Source organism: Cyanistes caeruleus, chromosome 7 (assembly GCF_971803275.1).
Source record: "Cyanistes caeruleus chromosome 7, bCyaCae1.hap1.1, whole genome shotgun sequence".
In the NCBI taxonomy this organism is placed as follows: Eukaryota; Metazoa; Chordata; class Aves; order Passeriformes; family Paridae; genus Cyanistes; species Cyanistes caeruleus.
Window position 1 is genome coordinate 37,119,224 of NC_141707.1, and position 16,679 is coordinate 37,135,902.

At 40.0% G+C, this 16,679-nt stretch overlaps 1 long non-coding RNA gene across 1 annotated transcript; it reads right to left on the minus strand.

Annotated features, from left to right (window-relative positions):
• Window positions 1–4,840: 4,840 nt before the first annotated feature.
• Window positions 4,841–11,627, minus strand: LOC147652311 (uncharacterized). The gene is made up of 2 exons (XR_015289174.1): window positions 11,074–11,627; window positions 4,841–10,448 (listed from the first exon to the last, which is right to left on the minus strand). It is a non-coding gene; the product is annotated as an uncharacterized LOC147652311 (long non-coding RNA).
• Between the last annotated feature and the right edge of the window lie 5,052 nt (window positions 11,628–16,679).

The window sequence follows — 16,679 nt, forward strand, 5'->3', positions numbered from 1 at the left end:
TGAGACAAGCAAGAACAATCTTTCAGTGACCTCTTATTTCATGAGACATTCAAGATGCTTAGTAAGAGTTTCTCTACATTTTAATTTATACAACTTAATTTGTCCTGTCACTCCTCTGCTTTCACTGACTTCTCAGGGATGATACACCTGTCTGATGTTTCTCCCTGCTGTAATACCTTGCTACAGGTTCTTGTTGTGGTTTAGTTTATCTAGTCACCTCAAAAATCTTATGGTTACTGCTTTTCTTCCTGTAAACTTCAATAATCTTACAATGGCAGAAAAAGTAAGCAGTGCTTAAAAATGATAGAAGAAATATTTTTTAATTAAATAGATGTAAACTATTAAAAAAAGGTGTGGGACATGCATCAGACAGTGTTCAAAGAATGACAATTCAATAAAAATGAGAAAACACACATGTTTCTCATGCTTTCATTTATGTGTAAATGAAAGCATGAGAAGTGTGCAGTTTTCGTAAAACAAAATAAGGATTGAAAAGTGGAAATTTTTTCCCCTGTTTTATTTTATGCCTCCCCTGCCCCACACTGGGGGCACTGCCTGTAGAGTAAAGCTCTGCATTCTTTCAGTCTCGGATCCTAAACGTGTCTAGAGAGGATCCACCCGGAGCTGTGTTGTGCTAAAAACTGAGAAAAGACTGTAGGAAGGATTCCTAAGCACAAGTTTTCAGTCTTTATTTCAAAGTAAATCAATAGTTGAAATTCCATGGAATACTGGTTTATGTATTCATATTGAGTGTTTGGTACCACTCACTGCCACATGAGCGTGGCACAGCGCTGGGTGGGGCACTGTGTGTTTCCTCTGAGGAAAACCCTGCAGAAGCTGTGCTCCCCATTGCCTCCCAGGGACCTCCAGATATCTTCAGACACATCTTTCTGAAGCTTTGACAGTTTGAGGTTCTTGTTTTCTTTTTTCTTTCTTTTCCTTTAATAATGATCATAACATCTGTAACTGCCTTTGGAGACTAAGAAATTTCCATGGCTCGGAGCATATGTAATATCTTGTCTGATTAATATCAGCAGATATCTCTATGCATGTGTGTGAGTACAATTTGTTGGTTTTTTTTTAATATGATTCATTAAAGAAAAAATCCTCAGTAATTATAAAGTATGTAAGAGATATTATGTTTGTTAACAGAGGCAGAAGGAAATATTGTGGCAATACCTGTGAGGGCTGAGACTACTACCCATCCCCTCATATTCCTGTAGCCCCAGAGATGCCAGCAGGTAGAGGGGTACAGCCCTAAGGAATCCAACAGCACCCAGTGGGATGGAGGATGCTGTTTTTTGCTTGTCTGCTCACTGAAACACCCAGAAATTATGACAAGACACCAGAGTCCTTTTCAATATTTCCAGCTGAAATAACTGCAGGAGCTCCCAGGTCCTTCAGTCAAGTGGCATTTATTTCACTGGGTATGAAGAAGAGTAACTAAAATAATCCTTCAAGCAAAAAAAAAAAAACAAAACAGAAAAAGTGCAAAACTGCCCATTTGCTGAATATTTATTTAGTGGAAAACAGTTCTAAATAATAACCCAGTTTTGTAGAGGTGTATTTTTGCTTCATGTATATACACAAATGACTGTGCTTCAGGGAAATGCACAGGTGAAGCTTAATCTTTCCCCAGAACCATTTTGTAAAATGACTGATAGTGCAATTCATTTTTCCTTATATGTCCTAAAGTAAAAAAAAAAAGAAATTGGTAGTCATATGCACAGTCAGCAAGGTATGCTGCTGTGGTACCTTTTTTATGGACTAGATAATAATAGAGCATTAGAGAGTCTTTCAAGTTCCTTCTCCTACAAAAGCCTTTCTTATATTAAAATATTTTACCAAAAAAAAGCAAATTCTTTCACTTTTAGAAACTACATAGTACTATTGAGTTTTGGTGAAGAGCCTGAGAGTATAAATAGAATTGTAGTGTTGCCTTTTGAATAGCAATTTATTTCATCTTTGAAAGATATTGCAGCAGGAAAAGATATTGCAGTAAAGGGAAAAAAAAGGGGAAAAAAAGAGTAAATGTGCAAATCTAAGAGTAACATTGAGGTGGATAAGTGTGGAGCTGTAGTTATTTCTCAGCAGAACATGGCAAGCTCGTGGGACTGACATGATGTCAATAGAGCATTTCTATGAGTCATTTTTTCATTTTAAAGAAAGGAATGAAAGAAGTCAGATAAATACAGCAGAGGAATCTCTACAAATAAGATTTTGCTGATATGGGGACTTAAATCTAAACATGTTTCCATAACTTTACTCCTGTAATAGCTGAAACCCATCCCATTTTCAGCTCCATTTATTAATGAGCGTTTATTCTGTTTCTTTTCCTCTTGTGTTGTGATTAAGTCCAGCAGCTCTGCCTCGATCCTGGTGTTAAGCTCCATGCTGTATTCAGGGAGGAGATCGTGTCCCCTCTCAGCTTTCCAGCAGTGGTGAATTGTTCTGTTCCCTCACCCGTGGGCATGCTTTGAACAGGAGTACAATGAGCTCGTCCCTTCTTTCCAAACACTCGCTGAAAAGTTGGCTTCCTGCCACTTGTCACTCAAGAAGCAAAGGCAAGAGTGGTTGAAATTGCACAAATGTCTCTATTATTGTTCAGCTTGTTTTGCCTATCCCTCTGGTGACCAGAGCTGAACAGTAACTCCTGATACAGCTGACAAAAAGCTGCAGTACACAGGAAAAATTGTCCAAAGTTAACATTCAGGTACACTCAGGCCAACCTTAGCAACCCCATGGACTATTACAAAAAAAAGATTTTCACTATTTCCTCTATTAATCATAGCAGAATGGTACCCAAAGGCTAATCTGTTTTTTATTACCTATAGTTTCTTGTAGGAGGGCAAGATTTCCATTTGGATGTTCCTACAGGGAAATATCTGAGTGATGTCCAGCAGTTCTGCAAGACCCAGTGGAGGGTGCAGAGGGCATCATTTTCTCTTACTACAGGACAGACATCAATAAAACTGTTCCCCTCTCCAGGTCTCTCTTTCCTTCATGGAGGTTGTGCTGCTCATCCTCACAAAGGCACAGGGCAGTGGGTTCAGTGCCAGGGAGTTTAATGCAGTTCAGTAAAGTCAGGGCAAAACAAATAATCAATTTTGGATCAAAAACAAAAACCCTTCCAAGAAACATAAACCCCAGGCTTCATTTACACAGTCCTCATCGCCATCAATTATATATGAAGCGTATTTAATATTAATTGCTTCTGTGAAAACACTACACTTCTCTTTCTTTATGAATCACAGAAACATAAAATGGCCTGGGTTGGAAGGGACCTTAAAGATCATCTCATTTCCACCCCCCTGTCATGGGCAGGGAAATCTTCCATTAGACCAGGTTGTTCAGAATCCCATCCAGCCTGATCTTGAAAAAAAAGACAAAAAAAATTTACATAAAACCACCTATGCTTCCCACATAGAAAAGAGGTGCAAACCAAAATTGTTCTCCTGTGAATAGATACTGTGCATCTTTAGTGAATCAAAAATCAAGGATCCAGAGCTTTCAGATGGAAGTTGGAAATTCAAATCCTAAGGAGCATTTCCTATGTTCCACTGCCCTTGGCTGTTAGAGGCCAACTTTCATAGCACCAAATCTGGATTCGAAGCTTGAGTTCACATCCAGGCTTTTTGGCTTGAGACCATCTTTTAATAGTAAAAATGAAGCTACCCCAAAATATACAAGCTCTGCTTCTGCAGCATGATTTACAGCAGGAGAGAATCCTTCCCTAATGACCCTGACCTAGAATAAGTGCGAGCCTGCTTAAAACACTGCTTTCCCATTTAGGAAAATTTATGGCACCCTGAGTACTGAACATTTGGTCACAGCACTTTCACTACAGGTTGGCCTAATGAGTCTGTAATCATCATCTTTGTGCTGGGGGTTTTCATCCCATCAGTGCTGTCTGACATTCACCAAGGTGCTCACATTTTTAAGGGGGAGGAACCACCATAGCAAAGAGGTGCTGGAAGCAGCAATTTGGGAATGATGGCATGAGGGTGGGAGAAGGGATGAAGCTGGGGCTCAGCACAGCACTGGGACCCTCCAGAAAGTACAGGTGGGCTTGTGGGAAGTGCCCTTATGCCACCACTATTCATATTGCTCACATTGTCATGTGAGACTGGATCTAATACCTAATTTTGAAAAATACTGAAGTTCAGTGAAAAAGAAATTCTATGTTAAGTACATGTAGATGTGCACCTGGATAAAAAAAAGGATATTTAAACTGTGATGTTTAAAGATGGTGCTTGTGTCTCATTTGCTTCCTCACAGTCCTGACTCCCCTCAACTGCTGAAAATATATTCCAAATATTTGGAAAACAGCACAGAGTTGTTGAAAGTACACTTTGTAGAAAGGTGACCTCAAAAGTAAACATTTTCCACAGGCAAAATCATGTTACCTAACTCTTCAGAGTTAGAGGTTGAATTGTTCCCTTCCTTAGCCTGGTTTTACTCTATTCTCTAGAATAGAGAATCTCTATTTCCTGCTGGAGTTGTGATTTAGACCAGTGCAGGATGGCAGAGACAGCATCCCTTGGTAAGAAGGATGTCTATAAAATAGGAAACCTGTGTCTCTACCCTCGAGCACTGGGTGTCATTTCCAACGAGGGGCACAAAGCACAGCCAGGGAAGGGAGCACCCCTGTTCTGCCCTGGAACAACAGCAACACGCTTCTCAAATAGGGAGAAAAGATGCCATGACATCCCTTCTCCCACTAATTTCTAAAGACAAACAATCTGAACTGCAATTCACTCTAGTCTGCAATGATGAAGAACATTCCAGCATTAAAATGTTATTAGGAAAATATTCTTCCTTGAGAAGAGTAAGAGACAGCTTTGTTGTTGGTTTTTATTTTTTTAATCTAGGTTCACCGTCTTTAAAACATTTTCTTATTAAATATCTTTTGCCTACATACACTTCCATTACATAACAGTAATGCTTACTAAGATGTCATGATATCCTTTTATTGTTGTAAAGTCAACACAAACCTAGCTGCTTTTATGACATTTGTTCAGCACAAGATCCTCAGAGAAAGCAAAGTAAATTTGTTAAATGTTTCATGTCACCAAATTTGATTCCTCTTCCCCCTAAAAAACCCCATTTCTGTCAGGAAGATATCACCCAGCTGTCAACAGATGTCACATTTCATGTTGGGAAGGAAGAATGCAACCTGCAAAAAAAATTATCCAAATTCACATCAGCTTGAAAGAAGTAGAAGAAAAAGGAAAATAAATCTGGTTCAAATAATTCCCATAAAGTTTTAGGAAGGGCAGCCAGTTTCTGAATTGGGTTTGCAGAGAGCACAGGACACAGGGCATGGGCTCTCTCTGGGTTCTTCAGCTGAAGGAGCATGGTGTGAACATCCTCCCCCTTGGACAACCCTGGGATTTTACTTAGCAGCATCTGAAGGCTGCACAGTGATTAGAATCATGGAATTTTTTAGGCTGGAAAATGCCTCTAACATTATCAAGTCCAGCCACGAACCCTTCTAAGCCCACCACTGAAATCTGTCTGCAAGTGCCATCGACAACTCTTTTAAAGTTTTAATTTTAAAGCATATTACTACAAAAAGCCCTTAAATAATCATCCAACACATTTGATATTTTAATAGATCCTTCTGAAGTCTGTGTCAGAGTAAAACTCAAGATGTACAGGATTATAGATTAGAAATTTGTAGGATAGATGGGTGCTTTAAACTATCAGCTTTAAACAAAATCAAGGCATCTGAAAAGTTGCTGAGGATCCTGTGCAAACACGTGGGGATGGAGCTGAGGGCTGAGCAAGCCACACTGAGAGAGAGGAGATGCCTCAGAGAGTGCCAAACCCTTAATTGGGATGTTCAACACCCTTGTGGAAGGCGATGTTATCATTCCCATTTTTACAGATGGAGAAATATTTTAAGTGTGACTTTTTCATTTGCTCACAACATTCATATCAGGGAGAAGAAAGACAGAATGAACTGCTGTGGCTGCCCTGCTAAATGGAAAACAAATAAATACCTCTGTGAGAACAACTTGCAAGGAGAACACAGCACTTGCCCTTTCTGGGTTTCAGTTGTGACTTCCTCAACAGCAGCAATAGATCCCAGGAGCCCCAGTGGTGCAGGTAAGGAAGGAAGTCAGAGTGTTAGGAATTTACAGCCTCTTCTTGCCATTTTTGTCCTTTAATATCCTCCCCCAGTCTGGTCTGTAGCCCCAGTGGTTTTACCTTTTGCATTTGGGGTCACTTGTCGTATGCTGATGAATGATTTGGAAAAAAAAAGCACAAGAAAACAAAAATTTAAAACCAAGAGCCCATGTGAAGAATAATCCATTGGATATACTGGGCTGGTGGAAGTTGAAAATTAGATTAATCTACTTTCTACAAAAATGTAGGGCTTGGTTTAATTGTTAATAAACAACTGAGCTGCTAGTTAGCTGTGAGTTTTTGAGACCACCCCATCTAATAGGAATTTGACATTACCACAGTGGTGTCCTGGGCCTCCCTGGAGAGGCCAGAACAGATTTCAATATTAATACGTGAACTCACATCATATGATGGGTTTGGGTCCAAAACCATTCCAACTAGACTTTCACTGTCCCATCACATCTCAGTGGATCTCCACCCTCAAAAGCCTCAAAGGGAGGCAATCACATCAGCTACAGCCTGCCTCTGAGTTTCTACAGAAAAAGAAATCTAGTGCTTTCCTACATCTAATCAGATTTTCTTTGTTTTGCTTATTTGTTTATTTTTTATTTTCATCAAAAATGCTTCCTCATCCTACCAGTCTTGCTGAGGTGAAACCTTTTCCCACGATTTTTCTTTGTTATTTAAGATCATACTAGAAAAGTCAACATTAATCTCTGTTCATTATTCCATTTTTTCTCTTTCCCAATATCCAATAGAAAGATGTTGTGACTGTCAATACATGTCAGTGTTTCCTATATTTGATTTTTTTTCCCCTTCAATAAAATTATCTGTGTCAACTTCTTTCTTTTTCAAAACTTTGACTGCAGGATTGCCATGTTTATCACATTTCCGCCCTCAGAGTGAGAAGAGCAAAATATTTCTGGATAGCCAGAGAGCTACCAGATGATCAATTGCTCTGTGTCCTTTTCCTCTAAGTCTAATTGCAGCCTACCAGCAAAATCCTCCTTCCTCATTGATTACCTCTCTTGCTTTATTTCTTACTGATTCGTTTCTCCCAGTCCCAGCTTTAATTAACAGGGCTTACTCTTTTCCCAGAGATTCAGAAATTCCTCGACCAGCTATGACACAAGTACAACGTGTCCCTGGTCACATGAAGAGATCACAGCTCTGCTGATATAAATTCCTGCAACTGAACTTTTTTAGCTTTCTATTACCCTTCTATATGTGTGTGTGTGTGTGTTTTTAAAGCACTTCTAGAGAAAGCCCTTTATCTTTTAAAACCAACAACAGGTCAATGAAATTCTTTTACATTCTGCAGCTGCAATCTTCCTATCTCACATGGAGTGGCAATCATTTGCTCTCATGATTGACTCCTTTTCTTCAGTTTGTTGGAAAAAATATACTAACAGCTTTGCCCTTATTCTTTTGTTTTGGCTCTTGGCTGTGGGATGGTAGCAACTGATGTGCTATGTCTGGGTGCATTTACTGACACAGGAACTTGTTGGAGTGTAAATATGCTGCAAGGAGAATGATATTACCAGCTCTCTCACGGATAATATAAATGTTACCGTAGAAATAGCATGGGGAAAATATAAATCTAATTAAAGACTTTTATCTGACAAGAGTTTTGATTGTACTCAGCTAAACCTGAAATCAAGTACTTGTGTTCGACAATGACTTAAATCTTCCTGAGTGCATGCATAAACCTATTGACTTTGAGCCAGTATTTCTTTTCATATTGGTATGTGAGTCTGGAAAAATCAAGACTGGATTGACTTCAAGGTTGGACAACTTGACTCTGTTATTTAGGCACCTTGGGGATGTCAAAGAAAAGTTGAAAGGTTTCTTGAAAGCAAAATATCCTTTCTTTTGGGTGTGTGGGAGAAGGTCATGGTTCTCTGTATCACACAAAGCCAAGAGAAGCAGAGTTGCAGATAGATGATACCCTCAGAAGTTGTTTTTGCTGTATTTCTGAATAGAGCTCAGCTTTTAGTTTGCTGGTTTAGAAGCTCCTTCCTTAAATACCTAAGAACTACATTGGAGTTGATGAAATTCACAGCTGTGCAGACAGCAAACATGAGAGATACTTGCCTTCTACTTAAGACCTACTTGAAATTACAGGAATAGAAATAAACCTTACAGTGCCGGTAACAGCATTGCCTATTTTGATTGTTAGCTGGTACAAACCCCCTGTAACTTATGCTTTTTGCCCCAGGGAATCTCCCACATCCACTAAAACTTGCAGGAATTTATGCCAAATTATTCACCTTTGTGTTCATCCTCTCATTCTCCATTTACCCATCGGCCATAAACACCAGGGCAGAAGTCTGGAACCAAGGCTAGGCACACTGGCAAATATCTCACCAGCCTGAACATAATCTGAAAGCAGATTTAGATATCCCACTCTACTTTGTCATAAAAGCAGTGCTGTTGGTGTGGCTACGAATATTTGGATAATAATTAGGTGCATTTTTTTCTGAAATATTGGCATTGAAATTCTGTATCTTCATTAGCAACTTTATCACTGCAGAGCTGCCAAGCCTGTGGGAGAAAAATCAAACAAGGTAAATAAGAATGTTCAGAGAATGGCAGATCCATCTTAAAATGGAAGCAAGAATGGGAAGGGCAGTTTAGCAGGCTCAGAAGTGAGTAGTCATGACAAAGAGCTTGTGGAGTTTGCAGTGTCTCCACGATGCAGACATCTGGGTTAGACTGATTTGTTTCCAAGATCAAGCATAATTTCCCAGTGCAACCACATTGTGCAGATCATTGAGCAAAAACTGCAGAGCATCATTTCAGCTCTAAGTTTGCAAGCTCTTTCTGGGCTAATTAACTGCTCCAAAGGCAAACTCTTTGAGCAGTTCCTACCCAACAAATATATCAATGTGATCATTGGGTATGCACTGTTCCTGGGGTTACTCATAGGATGATTTGACAGATTTTTTGATTTTGTGTGAAAGGCCTCCTGGGAGAACAGCACCCACAATCATCATCCCACAATCATCATCTCACAGTTACCATTAACTTCCAACATGATCAAAGCCATAGTTTCTAATACATCCTTGTTGCTTAGGTAATGTCATCAAAGCAAAAAGCACATAAAAGATTCCTGGCTTTATTTCACCCAAATGCTTTCCAGAGGTGTCCTTGCTGGCTGGTCATGACATGTCACATCATCTACCTGCACTTTTTGTCCCCTGGGCATCATTTTCTGTCTTGATGTTCCAGAAATGTGGGTCCATTATGAATTACTGTACCACACTGAGAATGGTAGGAGCTTTGAATTTTGTCCCCTCACTGTGCATTCAGATCTGAAACAAAGCCCAGATGTTCCCTGTGTGCAGTCTGAAAGGAGAGGGCCCATTCCATGATGTGCAAACACTCACTAAGGAGAAAAACAGAAAAGCAAACACTGAGCTCAGTCTCACAATGTAGCAGTCAGAGGAAGCCTGAGAAGCAAAAATGCCCTTGCTGATTTCAGAAAACAGCCTTCAGTGATAAAGATCTTGCCAATATGGATCTTTCTTTTCAATTTGGAGAAGTCAAGCAGACAAAATCCTTTCTTGTTGATAAACCTTCCTCTTTATCTGCTTTGTGAGACAATGAGTACATACATTATCTATGATGTGACAGCTTTACAGGTGTAAGAATCTCAATATTGCTGTGTGCTGCCAGTCTTTTTATGATCTGGCACTGTGGACTCCCAAATGTCACCCATGACAACAGTCCCTACAGCTGATCTACCAACACCAAATTAACTGTGCAATATCAGCAATACAAAGTGCAGCACTTTAATTAAAGGTCTGGTAATGATTGTTTGTTGGTGATTGGCCATGGGTTTCTCCAAGGTTCACCTTGGCCAGGTGTGTGGACTGTCCACAAACACGACTGGGCAACCTTGTGCTGAGCTCTTCCCCTGCTCTGTGTGCTGCTGCCATTGGCACAGCTGCACCTCCCCACACACCACCATCAGCTCTGCTTTGCCACTGCAAGCTCCGACTGCAATCCAAATATTTCCTTTCTTGGGATGGGGAGCTGCTGTAAACCACAGGTTCCAGGTGCTGGGCGCAGCGTGCACGAGGTGTTTGGCAGGGAAGGCTGATGATGTGAAATTTTCAGTCAGTGAACATAGCAATACATGGGTACTTCTGACTGAAGACATTTTAATTACGAAAGTTGAGATAATAGGCAGCCTGGCACTATCAGGCCGTGGAAAAAACCCACAGCCAGCTTACAGGGCAACCAAAGTTCCCTCAGTGTTGCACATCTGATACCAATTCTGTCTTCTCTCTCTTGTCACTATCTTCCCCCTGCTGAAGAAAAAGGAGGAAAAGAAGTGCAGCGTTTTTACAATTCTGCCTCTTTGTGCCTCCATGTATGGCAGGAAATGGATTCTAAAAAGCTGCCAATAAAACTGTAAAAATGACATTCAGAAGTACTTCTGAAAAATTCTGATTACACTTTACATCTGGTGAAAAGACATGAAGGCTTCACTGATATCAGAACAATCCATCAGCTTTCACTCTGCATAATTATTCCTTGCCAAAGTGGTGCTCAGGGAAGAGGCTGGAAAATGCCCTTAACTTCTCATGACCTCCAGCTGTGGCAAGTGTTACTATCTGTTCTAATGTTGCCAGCAACTATTTGCATGAAATCCCAGTTACAATTAGATTAATTGAGAGAACTAATGGACTTAATTAAGGGAAAGAACATATATTTGTTTTTAAATGAGATTTTTAGATTGCACTTTCTCCTACTCTTCCAATGTTCTGCTTGCTAAAAGATGAAGTCAGACACCACCAGTAAATTTTTAATTTGCAGCTCTTGTAACATTCACATCCATGTTCCATTTCACCATTATTTTTCAGGATGCACTGTCTGAGAGTGAAAATTAGATCTTTCCAGAAAATGCATATTCAGAATGAGATAACTGCTTACCTCGTTACCATCAGCTCATGTCCTACACATCTCAATGGTTGCTGAAGTGTGAGACCTGTGTCTTCCACATCTTCCACATCTGCTCCAATAAGAGATGGAAACTGTAGAAATGACAAGGTAGTGATCCATACTCATTGCCAGAGGCTGATCTGGGCCATGCACCAGCTCCTTCTGCTTTTGCTGCCCGCTGGAAAGGTGCACATCAGCTCAAATCCAAGTGCAGGGTTATGAGGTGCATCTCAGCACAGAGGCAAGAACAGTTCCCATCTCTGGGGTGGGAGCAGAGCCTGGTGGCATCTCAGTGCCACCTCCTTGGACACGCTTGGCTATTGTATGTTGAACGTGCTCATTGGAAATTTCAGGTCCGTCAAGTGAACTACAGGAGAGGTTTTTGGTTTTTAATAACATCCTTCATTGTTTTCAGACCAGCATGGTCTTCATTTTGTGTTCTAGAGGTCTTGATTTCATCTCAGTGTGATCAGGAGACATTTAATGCCCCATCCCACTGCAGGGCCCATCCCACTGTGTAGCTGCTGCTTTCCCCTGCTCTGGCTGGGGAGCTTCTGCTAAGAAGGAAAACTCACTGCAGCTGTAATTCTGGAACCTACTTGCACATGAGAGAGAGAGAGGTGGTGAGAAAGAAGTTTCCTTTCAGGATAGAGTTGTATTTTCTCACATATATTTTATACACACTCAGACACAGATAAGTGTTTAAATACCCTGAAGGGCAACTTCATATACATATATATACTTTATATACACTGAAGGTTAACTGCAGCACTTGGCTCCCCTCAGTGACCATCAACTGACACTGAGCACAGTTACACCACTCCACAAATTGAAGATAGGTCATTATATCATCCTTTCTCAAACAGATAAAAACACCAAACCCTTAGCAAGTTAATCCTACACATTTCCTTATTTAAATATGTAACCTTACAAGTATGCTTAAAATCCTATTGGAGTGTTTATTTGCTGTGAGGAAATTGTGCTCTGGGTAGAAGCTCCTGGCTGTGAACCATCACATCCCAGGTTCTGGCACTCTCTGAACTCAGTCAGTGTGTCCATGCCCTGCTGGAAACACAAACTTGTACACTGAGTATCTGTTTGAAAGGCCTTTAGAAGCACAATACATTGTGTAAGAAAACACACCTTCCACAAGCCAGAGATTTTTTCTTTATTTTATAATTTCCACTTGATTTATTCCTATCTGGTTATTTTGGCCATGAAGGTGCTGCCATTAAGTACTCAGAAGAAAAGAGTATTCTGCCCCTACAGTAGGATTTTTTTCCTTTCCAAGACATCTCAGATGTTTTGTAGGAATTTCCAGCATCAGATGCAATATCCATTCACATTGTTTTATCATTATTATTGTTTTTTGGTTGTTTTTTTTTGGTTTTTTTTCCTGTGGGACTGCAGACAGCTATTTACAAATGCTACACCTACACATTGTGCAAGGTATAGAACAGGGGAGGGATCCATGCAATTTAGACCAAACTACAATGTTTTTGATGATTCTAAATCTGCACAGTTGCTGAAACTGTTGCTATGTTACATGAAGACATTTTGTGGCACCAGAAATTATTGAAGAGATTGAAGATCTATGCCAGATGAAACACAGTGTTGCAATTCTAATACATCCTCTCATGGCCTTGCAAAAATTGAAAAGGTTACTACAGAAGTTTCCTTCGAAGTAGAGAGAAATCCATTCCTTGGAGTTTAATTGTGAGAAATATAAGTGCCAGGATACTCTCTGAGTCATATTTTTCAGTTGTTTGTTTGTGTTTGGTGTTCTTTTTAACCCTCAAATACTTTTCTTTCAAAAGCTTCTCCTTAAGAGCCATGCTAGTACAATTTATTGTATATATAAGAATGCTATATAAGAGTGATTTCCCTATAGATTTATCAGAGTGGTCTCCAGTGAGCCTGTCAAAAATCCATTGTGTAATAGCTTTCATGCTTTCAATGAGACTGAAGCTTTCCTGGTATAACAGATTATTTATCAAACAATTTTAGTAACAATTTGGGTTAGATTGTTATTTGTAACCCACACTAAGTAAAGAGTAGCACACAACAGGTGATTTGAAAACAGTTTAGAAATCAAAATGAAAAATGGGAAAATCACAGTTCCTGCTTGGTCCTGTTTGGAGGTACCTGTTCTGGAGGTCATGTCATCTCACTGTGGTGGCTGCCTGGGCTTGGATAATAGTTCTGAACATCTATCCTGAGCCTTCTACCTTCATCTGCCTTCTACTCCTCATCCTTCTCCCTCTACTCTCTCCTTCTTTCCCTTGCCTCACTCTTCCTATCTAAGCAGTCTCCTAAAGGTAAGAGTTTAAATAAGAGCAGTGACAGTGACTGGCAGAAAGGGCTCAGCAATTAAGAGGAGAAGGACAGACATCAGAGGATCTGATTTAAAGCTGCTATCACAGGATTAATAATTTGGTGCTATGTCAATCACCAAATGCTCCAGGCACCAGACACCTTAAGCTTCTCCCCATTTGCCTGTGAGATTTCTGCCTCCCCTGCAACAAATTGGCCTCAGGTAAATACAGCAGGGGGTTAAAATGGTAAACCCAAGGAACCTGCTTTTGCCAAATTCCCAGGAGAAATTTGAAACCATCTTACTGTGCATTTCAATTTTCATATGAATTTCCAGTGATACAAGGAAGGTATGAAATTTGAACAATGCAGATTGTCAAATAATTGGGACCAATCTACATAAAATGTTCTCATCTCCAGAAGATATCCATAAATTATATATCTTGATTTAGAAGGAATATGTGAGTGTCCCAGAAGTACTGATGAAGGCCTGTGAGCCTCATACTGATGTCAGTAAATTTTGGGGGTGCCCAAGAAACCAGAGGATTAACCCATGGGTTTGTGGTCTTGAGAGAATGGCATGGGACCAAACAGAACAAGTGTTGTGGGTTCTTGTAAGGGGCCACAGGAGAGCTGGAGAGAGACTTTGGACAAAGGCCTGGAGTGACAGGACAGGGGGGAATGGATTCACACTGAAACTGGGCTGGGTTAGATTAGATATTATGAAGGAATTATTCCCTATGAGGTGGTCAGGCCCTGGCACAGGGTGCCCAGAGCAGCTGTGGCTGTCCCTGGATCCCTGGAAGTGTCCAAGGCCAGGCTGGACAGGGCTTGGAGCAGCCTGGGATGGTGGAAGGTGTCCCTGTCCATGGGAGGGAGGTTGGATTTGATGAGTGTTAAAGCCACAGCCAAATCAAAACATTTCATGATTCTATGATTCAATGAAACAAGCAGGACCTGAAAATCTTTTCTCCTCTATTGCCATCACCAATGATTGACCTTTTCCAAATACAGAGTAAGAAAGTAAGCTTTTTTTTGTCTTTTTAGCTGCATAGGAACATACAGAATTCAATTAATTTTCCTATTTTAGCAGTAATAAAATTCTTTCCCCTCACAGAAAACAAATAGCTGCAATTCACAGCAACAGAGATGGGGTGAGAAGCAGAGTGATATTGTTCTGTATAGATTCTTATATAACCACTCTGTGCAGAAAGCGCAAAACAAAAGTTGTATATATGTATTAAAAAACCCTTTGTGGGCCAGAAATTTTGGGTTTTGATATACTTTAGATTTACAGTGCTTCTTGTAAGTTTTGTTTGTTGTGTTGTATTTCTTAATGATCGACTTGCTGCAGTAAATAATTCAGGAAATCATCCTGTATTCTATTGTTCTTTGGGCATATGGATTTTTTTTTGCTCTTCAAAGCTCCATTTTCTACTGTATGTTGAAATTTCAAAGCTCTCTGAGGAACTGAATGCAGGTTTTGTAATTATAACAATTTCTAGCCTGGTACCTGTACATCTGCTGTGTCCTTTGGGGAACAGAGCACAGCAAAATGTATCAATTCCCTCTGGAGAAAATGTGACAGCCTTCCTATTTCCTAGCTTTCCAGACCACCTAGGCTTATTATTTTTAGAACATTATGGATTATTATTAAGCAATAGTGGATTGTTGTGGAAACACAAGCGGACAAGGTGCACAGCATCACCCTTCTGAAGGAAACCAACCCCACAAGCACAGCTCCTCCTTCTGCAGAGCTGCAGCTGCATTTCCCTGGTCTGTAACAGAAACAGATACAAGGACATTACAGCCTCAGTCTTTTACAGAAAGATAGCTGGAGGTCTCCAGCAAAAAACTGCTATTAACAGCTTTTGGTCACATAGAAACATCTTTCATGGGAAACCATTTAAAGGTGTTCAAGTCTGATAAGTGTAAAAAATACTGCAAATTTCCACTTCTTTTTTTTATTTTTTTTTTTTTTTTCCCACCTGAAATAAACCTTTCCTTGTGCCTGCACATATGCATAAGCAATATAAGCTATTATGAGCAATTGAACTTTAGGAAATGTTTTTTATCACACTGTTCTGTATCACTCTGCTGCATACATATTATTTCATGTAAAAGGAAAGGCTGAAATGGTGCTCTGAGCTATCAAATAAATATTATGCTTTTAAATGAAAATATTATGTTTCTAGTAGACAACTTTATTGCTGTTTTTTGAAAGTATCAGACAATGACAATGATATAATTGATTTTTACCTGTAGAGCTCCTATTAAATAAAAAAATTAGGACACCTAGGAAGATGATAAATTTGTGGGGAAAACCCAGCTTTAGCAAAGTTAATGACAAAAATCCCATTTCACCTTAGTGCTTTCTCAAATCACCTTTGAAAACTGGTTACCTTTCTGCCTCCATTATCATTTTAATTGTGCTGCTACTTTTTTTTAATTTTACCCACACACTGGGTTGTGTCTCTTGTGCTGCTCTGCAAATTCCCCCATTCAGGATTTGAAAGCTGGAGAGAAACAACTGATAAAAAAGGATATCTGAATGTTGCCTGCATTGATTGCACTCTGGTTTCTTGAACATTTCAGTGTGAGGGTGCAATGGGAGCATCAAGTTTCGCTCTCATTTGTGCTGTGCTGCTGCTCAGGCAGGAGCAGGAAGAACATGGGCACCACACCAGCCCTTCTCCCCTGTTGTTCCTGGACCTAACCTGCTCTCTTTACCCCAAGACAACCCAAGATAAGACCACACCAAACTGGATACATTTGTGATATTGGGTGGGGGTAGAATTATGTTGTTTTTTGGTTTTTTTTTCAATTACATATTATTATTGCAGACTAGATGAGTAGGTCTCTGAGGTGGTGAATTATATACAGGTGTGGGGAGCACCAACCTCACCACTGACAGGAGCACGCTCTGAATCTAAAAACAAAAATCTAAATTTGGGGCAGAATATATGCAAAATATTATTATTTCTATTTCATCTTGATTATTGTAGATGTTTCTTTAAGATGATTGTGTGATGTTTAATTTATATAGAAATGAGTGGACAGACCGAGGTTAGAAGGACAAATGTCAACCTAATCCTTACAATAATTTCCAAGAATACTGATAATTTTCACCACAACACCAGAATCTTCACAGCTGCTACCCCTCTCCAGGAGCTCCTCTGTCTGTCCTTGACCAAACAGTTGGCATTTTTCAACCCTGACTGAGCTCAGAGCTCACTCACGCAGAGGAGGAAGAAGAGCAGCTGCAGTCACATCCAGCTGTGCCA